Source organism: Mustela nivalis (genome assembly GCF_964662115.1).
Source record: "Mustela nivalis genome assembly, chromosome: 6".
Lineage (NCBI taxonomy): Eukaryota > Metazoa > Chordata > Mammalia > Carnivora > Mustelidae > Mustela > Mustela nivalis.
The window spans coordinates 1998759-2010101 of NC_139025.1; positions in this window are offsets into that span (position 1 = coordinate 1998759).

Below are 11343 nucleotides of genomic sequence, written 5' to 3' on the forward strand. Positions count from 1 at the left end.
CAGAAATGGCCACATCCTGTCTTCAGAATCCGTGAATATGGGACCCTATGTGTTCTACGAGGCATTTTACAGACATGATTATGTTAAGGCTTTTGGGGTGGGGACAAAGTCCTGGGTAAGGCGGTTGAGCCCGATGCCCTGAGGAGGAGGAAGCAGGGGACAGGATCTGGGGAGCCGGAGAGACTGAACCAGAGGCCCCAGTGATGCGGGGCTCCCAACAAAGGGATGCAGGACCCCCCAAGAACCTGAAAAGGGCAAGGACGTACACCTGGCCAGAAACCCCGGAAGGAATACAGCCCCATTGAGGCCGGGAACCACAAGGGAATGGGCGCGCCGGGGCGAGCCACTGTGCAGTTATGTTACCGCCCTCACGGGGAACACACAGACTTGGGTGCCCTCTGGCTGCTGAAAACGTGCTGCCTCGGGGGGGCCAAGACCCCGAGGAGGTGGCAGAGGTGATCTGATGTAGGGTGCTCAGCCCCGGCTGCAGTGTGGGGGGTGGGAGCTGGGGACCGGATGGGCGGCCCCTGGCTCCTCCTGCCGGCCACTGGGCAAACTGGGCACAAGACGCAGGGCACCAGCCGAGGGTCAGGCCTCCCGGGTGGGGGGTGCAGGGGAGGTACCTGTTCAGGTTGAAAAGGCCTCACCTGCTGAGGGAGACTGGTCAGAGGGGAGCATGGTGCCCTTCAGGTGGGGATTCAGGGGACACAAGCGCGAGTGTCCGAGGGGCCGTGGAGGGGGTGGGTGCAGTGGAGTCAGGAGGAAGAGCCCATGGGGCCCTCCAGGCTCCTCTCGGGACACCTCAGTCCATCCCTGACCTCGGCCCTACCGAACAGGGGTGGGAGGCGGCTTCTCTGCCATCAAGCTAAGCCTCCCCCGTCCCAGCCCCCAGAAGCACCCTGCTTGCCTGGGGTTCTCAGACCCAGACCACTGGGATGAGTCTGGGAGCCCACCTTCCCCAGGCTGGAGCAGGCCCTCAGCCTGGGGGAGACAGAAGCAGTTAGAGGCCGGGGGTCAGCAGACTCGAAGCCCACTTCCTCCTCACCGTGTAGGGCTAAAGGGGAGGGCAGGGGGTCACCGATGGGGTCCTACAGGGCCCCCCACTCTGCTGTGATTCTTGGGCCGGGCCGGGCTGGGGCAGGGACAATGCAGAGCTATTTTTGCTCCTGGTGCAGCGGCTGCTGCACAGAGATCTCAATCATTGATGCTCTGGGTGTCCCTGCTGGGGAGGGGCAAGAGGGACAAGGATGGGCTTTACAGCTTTTCTGCTGGGGCCGACCCTGTAACCCTGGGGCCATCCTGGGGCGTCGAGACCCCTTGCAGGAGGGGAGGGATTGAGCACAAAGAGGCAGGGCCGAGTCTGGTGGGCCTGTTGGGGGTGGGGGTTGGGGGCCAACATGGGGGACATCGCTCCTGCCCCATACACAACAGCATACACTGCTGAGGCGCCAGGCCCTCCAAGAGATAAAATGGGTCCCCCAGGGACCCCTGAGGCTGTAGGGGTGAGCACAACAGGTGAGGCCAGCCTTTTGCCTGAGAGCAGGCAGGAGAGGGGACGGGGCAGTCTCTGGGACAGGAGTGTCCTGATCTGGGCCATGAGCCAATGCCGAGACAACTGCCTTGCTGCAGAGGGAGCAAGGCCCCAGCAGGGCAGTGTAAGCCCACCCAGCCTTCAGCAAGGCCAAGTGCAGGAGTGGCCCCAGAGAGGGTCCCTGGCCAACCAGGGGTCCCAGGGACCACCCAGCGGCACAGGGGCTGGCTGAGGGCTGTTCCTGCAGTAACTGTGTGAGACCTCTGCTCAGGAGGGGCAGCTCCCTGGCCTTCCCCCCAGGCCCCATCATCCCCCTCCCCGCAGAGCTGGGAGGAGCCAGCCTAGCCCCAGGGGCATCATGGTGGACAAACAGAATATGTCGCACGGAATGAGGCCATTTCACTTGGACAGGGAGAAAGGGTCCACACAACTTGGCCAAGGTCACTCACCTAGTGGCGCAGGGGGACACAGAACTGGGTCTGTGTCCTAAGGTCCCCGATTATAAAAGTGGCGCTTGTTCCCAGGCCCCCGCTTCCAGACTCACATACACAGATGGGCAGGCCGAGATCCCAACAGATCTGGACAGATGTGGGACACAGCCGGGGACACAAAGAATGCCCCCTGCCTGCACCCATGAGCGACGGACTCCCAGATGGACAGAGCGGGGCTCAGGATCTCCATCTCCAGGGCAATGCTGCCCAGCCTGCAGAAAAACCCCAGGGCAGGAGGGACAGGACTGTGCCCTGTTGTGCCACGGGCGCAGTGGGGGACAGGCTGCCAGAGGATCTTCCGAGCACTGATGTGCGTGTCTGTCCGACCTGCTGCTGGCGCGCTGCCCGGCTGCAGCCCAGCTAACGGGAACTGGCATGCATGAGTCATCCTGCCGGGCAGGCTCACCTGGGCCCGGCTGGCCATGCACGTCCCCGCGGAAGCCTGGGAGCAGAGGGTGCCAGTGTGTGCCCCTGGGCGTGTCTGTGTCCTCTTGTGCATCTCTGGGCACACGGACAAACCTGTGTAGTACGTGTGGGCCTGTGTGTGCACGGAGACATATCTCAGTCCATCTGTGTCTGTGTGCAGTGTGAGTGTGCACGTCGTCTTGTGTCACGTGTGCGTCCGATGCGCTTCCCTGTGTCTAGTCTGTGTGTCTCCGTGCCCCCCTGTTGCAGCCTGTCTCTTTCTGCCCCAGGAACAGGAGCGTGTGGTGTGTGTGTCTGTCTGTCCGTCCCAGCAGCACTGACACCAGTCCTAGAAAGCCCCCAGGAATGGTTCCCCCCAGAAGCTGGGCTTTTCTGGGTCTGTTCTGGCCCAGGTCCCCCCACCCCCAGCCCCAGCAGGACCCACAGCTCCAAGGTCCCCTTCCTCAAATTTGCATCAGGCTGGACTTCAGCTAACTCCCTGCTTCGGTGGAAACAGAGTTCTCCTGGGCCTTGCCACTCCTTGCCCATTCCCTAAGGAGGCCATCTTCTGCATGCTCCCCAGGCCAGAGCCCAGGGGCCCCCCAGCATCCCACTACAGCCCTTACCAAGGCCCTCTGGCAGCTTCTGGAACATCCTGGGTCCTTGGCTCCCTCCTCATACTGCTGCCCTGCCCAGCCCCACACACCCTCTTGCAGGCTCCTGACTTCCAGCAGCAATCCCCAGGCCACGTGCCTGGACCCCGCTCCGACCACCGGGGTGGTCATTCCTCTGTTCCCACTGCCCATGCTCGCTGCCCTGGCCTCACTGCGCCTAATCCTCAGCCTGGGCTGTCTTACCCTGTGCTGGGCACACACGCCACTCTGGCCTCTGCACCCAGCACTCCTCCCGCACCCCTGAAGTCCCAGCTCACCCTGTCCCTTGGGAGCCTGCCAGGACCCCCGCCCCACGCATCCCCACCGCGGTGCCGCGCGGGCCGGCAGAGCGCGCCTCTAGCCTGGGAGCCCCCGGGGCAGGGCAGGGCCGGCGGGGTCGGACCACAGGCCCCGCGCCCCCACGGGCTCCCGCTGCCTTGTGGCCCCCAGAGGGCCTCGCACCCCATCTTGTCACTAAAACGTCCGTCTCTGGGCTGGGGGGTAAGACCGCGGAGCGCGGGTCCGGCCGGGGGCCCGACCCCTCCCCTGCGGCCGCCCGGAGTCACACGCGGGATCCCAGAAAGGCCGGCGGAGGGCGCAGGGCGGGGGCCTGTAGCGAGGGTCGGGCCGGGGTCGGGCCCGGGGTTGGGCCCGGGGGCGGTCCCGGGGGCGTGGCCGGCCGGGCGGCAACCAATGGGCTGAATGAGGCCGGTCGGGGCGGGGCGGGGCGGGGTCCGGGCGGCGGCGGGGTCCCGGGCGCGCCGGCGGGGTCCGCAGTCCGAGGCGGGCGGCCCGCGGCAGCACGAGCCGGCGGAGGCTCCCCGGCCGCCCGCGCGCCGCAGCCGAGACCCGCGACTGGACGCGACGGGCCGCCGCCGGCCCGCACCGCCCGGCCGCCGCGATGTGCGACTGTTTCCACATGGTGCTGCCCACCTGGCCCGGAGCCCCCGGCAGCGGTGCGCCTCCTCCCCGCCTGCCGCCCGCGCCCCTCGGGAGGGTGGGCTCTGCGCGGGGGCGCGCGCCGGGCGGGTCGCGGTGCGCAGTGCGGGCAGGGGTGGGGCGCCTGGGGACCGGCCCGGGGCGTCGCGCGCGGGGTGCGCCTCGGGGCTGCGCGGGGCTGCCTCCCTCCTGCCGCGCCTGGACCTGGCTCCGCTGTCTCCGTCTCTCTGGGTCGCTGACTCATCTCTACCGCTCCCTCTCGCTCCCCACCTCTGTCCCTCACGCTCCTTGCCTGTCTCCCCCTCTGTCACTGTCCCCCTGCTCTAGCCCTCTGGGACGTTGTCTTGTCCCTAGAGGCGGCCGCGTGGGGAGGGCTGCACGTGCGAGTGGGGCGTGAGGGCTGTGGGTCACCTGGCGTGGGGACCTGCTACCAGGCTCGCCCTCTGCCCTGCCTTGGGGGAGAGCAGCCTGGCCAGAATAGGACTTAGGGCTGTTGGCCTTGGTGCAGAGTCCGAGGAGGGGATGGGTGCACAGTGTGGCCACTGTGTGGCTGGGTCACTGGCTAGGTGGTGGCTACGGCAGGCCGAGACCTGAAGTCTGGGGCTTGGTGAGGGGCCCGAATGGGGTCAGAGCTCAGGCCACAGAGTACCCAGTGCTGGGCAAGGGAGGGGAAGGTGGGTGTTGCCCTCTCTCCACACCTCCGGCCGCAGAATGGGAGCCAGGTGCTTTGTTATCCGTGTGTCCCTGCACGAGGTCTGGTTCCAAAGCCTGGGTGTTTCTGCACCCCGGGGGGCAGGGTGGCGTGAGGCAGGGGCCACTCTCCCAGCGCTGGGTCAGTGATGCGGCAGCCACACCCAGGGCATCGGGCCAGTTGCCAGCGAGGGGGGCTGGGCCTTGCTGCAGTGGCGCAGACCGGACCCCACTCCTTGGGGAACTGAGAGGGAAGATGGTGATGCCGAGGGGGAGGGGCGCCCCGTGGCCTGGGCCCGCCCCTACAGCTGCAGCAGGAGCCCCCATGGTCCCTTCTGCTGCCCATTTGTCTGGTGAACACTGAGGCCTAGCTGGCCTCCTGTTTGGGCCTCCCTTGTCCCGGGGATTTTCCCTGGCCAAGCATGTGAGGATGGTGGCTGCAGTGGGCCTCCAGCCCCCTCCCCCTGGCTGTGGCTGGCCCTGGCCCACATCCCTGGGGATCTGCTGCGTCACAGGGAAAGGAGAGGGGGCAGAAGGACCTGGGGCTCCCTCCTGCATCCCACACGGGCCCATATGTTCACTCCCAGGTTACCCAGAGACTCCCAAGGTGCAGGGTCCAAGGCCATCTCGTCCACCTTCCTGCCTTGAAGAGGCCTGGTCTGGACACTCCTCCCCAGCTGAGACCCTTATTTTCTGCTTGGACTTGGGACTGGCTTCTGGGGCCAGCCCTCCTCATGCTGTGCCCACGAAATCATCAGCTCTTAGGGAGTGTCAGTGGCTCTCATGGGCACTGACAGGAGACCTGCCGGATCAGAGCCGCTGGGGCTTGGGTCCACCGAGCAGATTCCCAGGCCCTCCCCCGCCCTGCACCAAGGCTGGGGAAGGTGTGTTTCAGATAAGGCGCTGGGTGGGGCCCCGGGTTGGGGTTGGTCCCGGTCCTCCCAGCCCGGTTCCTTCCTTCCAGGCCAGGGACAAGTAGGCCTTGCCCCATCCTCATCGTCCTGCCCAGTCCAAACCTGCGCTCCTGGGCCAGCCATACTAGGTCCTTCGGAGACTCCTCCCGGACCCCCCTCAGCCCCCCCCCCCAAGCGGGCACCGTCCAGCCTGCACTCGGAGGCTGCCCCCTGGTGGCTGCCCTGGGAGCACACCCGCGGGGGATCCGGCCAGCCTCAGGGCACCTTGGCCATGCCATCCCAGGGTCTTGGCCCCCAGTGCCTTCCAGGCCCTGCTGGCATGCGAATGGAGCTCCACCTGGGGGCCCTGCTCCCACTCCACTCTGTGATGGGTAACAGCCATCACACGCCTTCCTTCCCCAGAGGCAGCTAGTTTCTGCGCTAGCAGCACTGGGTCCTGGGCAACTGGGCTGACGGGGAGCCCCCTACTCCTGCTCTGGGCCCGTGCCCTGCCCCCGAAGTCCCTGGCTTGGCCTCAGCCCTCCTCCCATCCCCACTCTTAGAAGCCCCCACTGGGTCCAGGAAGGCCCCACCAGGAGGGAGGGTCTGGGTGGTCTCCCCTTGTGGGGGGCCATGATAGCTTTGGGGCCCTTCCCAGGAGCACCGCAGTGTGGGGCATCCCTATGCTGGCCTCCCTCTTTCCAACAGGGCTTGTGGCCTTGCGTGGCTCTGGCCTTGGGGCTGCAAGGGGCTTCGGGCTAGAAGTTGTGTCTGGGAACAGAAGTGGCCGTAGCTGCCCACAGCAGAGGCAGGGCAGAGAGACGGAGCGGTGTGGTCACGGAGGCCACAGGCCGTGCGGCAGCAGGTGTCTCCGCACTGCCCGCACGGGCAGCTCTCCCCGGGCTGTCCACGTTGGCAGAGGGATGGGTCCCCCCATTTTAGAGACAGGGACACTGAATCTTGGGGCCGTGAGTCAGACCCCTGCACCAGCGTGGGGCCTCTCTGGCCTCCACGGGTGCTGAGTGGCCACACCACATGCTTAGGGCCCAGTGGCCAGCAGGTGCAGGCGCTGCCCCCCAGCCGCCCCCTCCCCCAGCTGTCCCCCCCCCTCCCGCCCAGGTAGAGCTCTGGGGCGCCCCCTGCAGCCCGAAGCGTCCATGGCAGGAGCGGGCTGCGCGGAGCTGGCAGCAGAGGGCATCCTGCTGGGGCAGCAGGACGACCCAGGCGGACTCTCCAGCCCCGCTGCTGAGGCCGACGTGCTCCGTCAGCACGCTCGTTCTTCTCCCTGGGGGGAACTGAAGCTGGACCGCCTGCTGCTGCCCCAGTGCCCCCCGCCTCCCCTGTGCACCACAGTGCGTGTGTCCCCACGGCGGGGGCTCCGGCCTGGGCCTGTGGCAGGCACGCCCTCATGGCCTTCTCTCCCTCCGCCCTTGACTTGGCGAGGAGCCCCCTCCTCCAGGAAGCCCTGTGGATAGCTGACCGTGGCCTCTCTGTACCCTTTCTCCCATGGCCGCCCTTGGCTGAAAGCTGCTGTGCTTCAGGCTGAGCCTGGGGCTGGCCTGCCCAGGCTGGGGAGTGGAGGTGTCAGGGGAAGGACCCAAGCATTAGCCATCGGGAGGCCCTGACTCTCACTCCAGTGAAAGCCCGGATGGCCCCAGTGGCGAGGGGCTTGGGTCCTTCACTCATGGCCTTGTCAGGGGCCCTGACCCTTGGGAGGTCACACAGGAGGGAACAGCATACCATTGTTTGTTCTGGTAAGGGGAGTCAGGCACGGCTTCTGCCATTCGTCCAACCACGGGCATGCAGAGGAGTCAGGGAGGGCTTCCTGGAGGAAGGTGCATGTGGTAGGGACAACAGAGAAGTGCAAGAGGGCTGGGGAGAGCTTTGTCTGGAGAACAAGTGGATTAACAGGATGGGTCTGGGGGCACACGTAGGGGTGAAGGGTAGAGAGGCAGGGTCAGCTGTCAGGAGTGAGGTTTGTTCGGGGCAGTCTGCATGGGAAGAGTTGAGGCCAGGCAGAGGAGGAGGAGATGGAGGGGCAGAGGGCTGAGCAAGGAAGTGGGGAGAGCTGGGGCGGGGGCTCTTAGCTGGGGGCACAGTGAGACCAGGCTGTGTGACCCTGACCTCCCTGGCATGCCCCCCACACCCCCCTTGAAGGGCGGGGGCACTTTCTTCTGGGAGCCTGAGCCTCCCAGTGAACCCAGCTCTGCTTCTACCTCCAGGCTTCCCTCTGTTTGTCTTTTTTGGGAAGCCGCAGGTGGCCGGGAGCCAAGGGTCCGCCTTGCTGGGATAAATATTTACTAGTTTGAGGGACTTTCTCAAATGGAAAGGCCTGAGGGGCTGGGATAGGGGTGTGTGGTGGCGCGAGGCCTTGGGTTCCCAGCCTGCTTCCTGCCCTGTGCTGACCCCAGTGTGTGTATGAGGGGGAGCGGGTGGCATGGACCACCTGTCCACAGAGCTTTTGGGAAGGACCCGGGTGCCTGAGGGAGAGCAGGCAGAGAGCAGAGGCCTGCTGGCGGCCTCCTGGACCCCACTGGGGGCTGGGGCAGGAATCCTGAGAGGGACCCACAAGCCGCAAGCAGCACTCCTGCCTGGACACGGCCCCGGGTGCGGGTGTCCACTGCCAAGAGGACACTTGAGGTTCTGTGGGGAGCAGCCGGGGACAGGACCGCCTGGGGTCCTTGTCTGGGCTTCACCTGCTGGGTAATGGCATCTTGTGGGGTGGAGGGAGTGGCGGTGACTCAGCCCACCTCTGGCCAGGTCATGTCTCCGTTGTTTGGGGCTCGAGCCCCTGGCGGGCTGCTGCCCTAAGTGGGGGTTAGACCACAGACGGCCTGTACCAAGCTCTGTCCCGCCCCCCAGCCCTGCGCCTCTGTCTCTGGTTGAGGCCCATGTTTCCCAAGAGCTGCCAGCCTTGCTGGACCCCTCCTGGGGTGGGGATGAGGAAGGCCTCCCGCAGGCACTTGGCCACGGGACCACTGGCTCTGGCAGGCCTTACCCTCAGTGGCTCCGGCCCCTAGGGCTCCTCCGTGACACATCTCCCAGGAACGCTGTGCATGGCCCTGGCGGCCTCCCCAGCTGATTCACTATCGGCCGGCCCTGGGCCTGCCCACGCTGACTCCGAGCTGGAGCCTGGGGTGCCCGCGGCTTTGAGCTACAACAGCCTGGGTAGTGGGTATCGGCTGGCACGTGCGGACGGCCTGGGTCTCAGCATCTGCGGTGTGGTGGGTCAGCAGACACCCGGCAGCCAGCCTGGCACCTGCCTGCCCTCCCCACCAGGCTGTGTGGGGCCCTTGGGGGCTGAGACAAGTGAGCAGAGCCTTGCCCCGGGGCCCCTGCGCGCTGGAGAGCCAGGTCTGACCCCCGTGGGACGAGACACCAGCTCAAGGGCAAGGGGTGACAGGTGGCCCCTGACTCTTGCCCCTACAAGCTCCCAGACTGGACCCAGAGCCCTGAGGCCCCGGCCTGACTCTGTGCCTTCCCAGGGCTCCCGGCTGGCTTGCCCCTCTGCAGGTGCTGCGAGACCCCATCGCCCATTGCCGGGGCCGCCGTGAGCACACGGCGCTTCCCATGGCGGGAGCCTGGGTCCGGGCTGGGAGCGCGCCCCCACTCAGAGTCCGAAAGGGGTCTGTGCAAGCCAGGAGCAGAGCCCCGTGTGGGGGGAGGGTGGGGCCGGGGGACAGGCCCCCGCCTGCAGGCCGTGGAGCAGAGAGTGGGGAGGACTGGGCCGCGCCTCCCTCTGGAGGAGTGAGGTGGGGCCCGGCCCAGGCCACCTCCGCGCTCCCAGGCCAAAAGGCTGGTGGCAAGGGAGGTGGGGGTGGGGTGGGGTCCCCAGAGATGGGGATGACGGGCTCTGTGGGTTTGGGGTCCCCAGGCTTGGGAGCGAGGTGGGGGGTAGCCCTGCTCTGGACCAGCAGAAACCTCCCTTCCAGTGGGGCTCAGCCCTGCCCTGGGGGAGGGGACGGGCCGTTGGGTGTCAGGCAGTAAACAGTTTCCAGGCGAGCACCATCTGGGGCTGTGGGAGGGGGTGAGGTCACGGGCCAGCAGGCTTGGCCAGCTTTCCCGTCTCACTGTAAATAGAGTCACTTGTGACCGTTAAATTTTTAGAGAGGGAGAGGCTGGGAGAGGCCTGGGTACCGTCCCTCCTTCCGGGACAGTGGACCCGTGCAGAGCCAAGAGGGTCCGCTGACCCAGGCTGGCCAGAGCCTTCTCCTCACCTGAGAGGCCAGGTGCCCTGCCTCACTGTCCCCCACCTCCAGCTGCTCCCGGCTGCTTGTGTCCCGGTGCGGGGCCTGCTGCCCTCAGTGGTCCCCAGAGCCCCCGGCCCGAAGCTGCCTCGCTGATCCTGGCCGGGGTGCAGCTGTCCACCACCACCTCCCCGGGGCTGGGCCTGACCCCTCACTACCCTGAAGCCCCGGGCCGGGCTCCCTCACCGCGTGGGCCAGCTCCAGCCTGCTCCAGGAGTGCAGGGCGGGGCAGCTGCGGGACCCAGGGAGAGATCTGCTGATGGCACAGCCTGTGGAGTCCTGCCCGGGCCTGCCAGGACTCCTGGGGCGGGGAGGGGCCTAGGAGCAGGAATCTGCCTCCTCCCACCAGCCACCTTGGCTGCTCGCGTCGGGGCTGAGTCTTGGGGGTCAGCAGGGTGGGGGACAGGAGGGAACAGGCCAGGTGGGCAATGCTCCAAGGAGCGGATGGCTCCTCGGCCCACACTCGAGCCCCATCATGGGGAGAGGGTTCGAAATGCAGGTTCCAGGGCCTGCCCCACCGGGCTCAGCAGAGGCCCTGGTGCTTTGGGAAGTGGTAGCTGCTGAGTCTGGGCTGGGGGGCTGGAAGGAGGCCCCCCAGGGACATGGGCAGATGAGCAGGGCTTCCCTGAGGGCACCCAGCAGCCCAGGCCATGAGTGGGCTTGGGCTGGCCCTGCTCTGGCTTTGCTGGTCTGTGCAGCGGAAAGGGATGGCTGTGCCCCGGGCAGGGGTCTCCCCAGAGCCCAAGGGGCTGTGTCCCCCTCGCGCCGCAGATGAAGTCACGATCTGTCGCAGGACTGTCTTGGGAGGGCCTATCTACCCCTCGGGCCGTGCCTCCCCTTCCCTGCACCCCTCGCCTGGCCAGCCCCAAGCCTCTGTTCCCGCACATACCGGGAAACTGAGGCACGGGGCCCATGAAAAGCCCAGCTGGGGCGGGGGGATCGTATCTGACATCTGGGCCTGCCTACCTGTCTACACAGCAGGACTGGACTGGGCTGCGCTGGAGGGTGGTAGTGACTCAGACATCCCAAGGCAGGCGGGCGCTTCCTTTCCCAGTCAGCTGCTTGGGCTTGAGGGGGGACAATCTGGGGTGGGGCGGGCTCCCCAGCTCCTGGAAGCGGCTGGGGCGGGGCCTGGCCCAGCTCTGGGCCTGTGAGGGGGCTGCCCCTCCCTCCGCTGGGGCGAGGAGGGGTCTTGGCGGGACTCCAGGCCTGCCTGAGGAGGAGGCCAGGGCGGGCCGTGTGGCGAGGGCTGTGGAGGGGAGGGACCCGGAGGGCGGCGGACGGAGCTCAGCTGGGATCTTCACTTCTGGGCAAGTTGGGAGGACGTCGACCTGGGTAAGCCACGGCAGCTGTCCTCTGTCCCTGCTCCTGCCCCCTGCCCCCAGCCCCCTGCCTGCAGCCCCCTGCCCCCTGCTCCCGGCCCGCAGCCTGCAGCCCCCTGCCCCCTGCTCCCCGCTGCCAGCCCCCGTTGCCAGTCCGCTTCCCGGGTCCAGC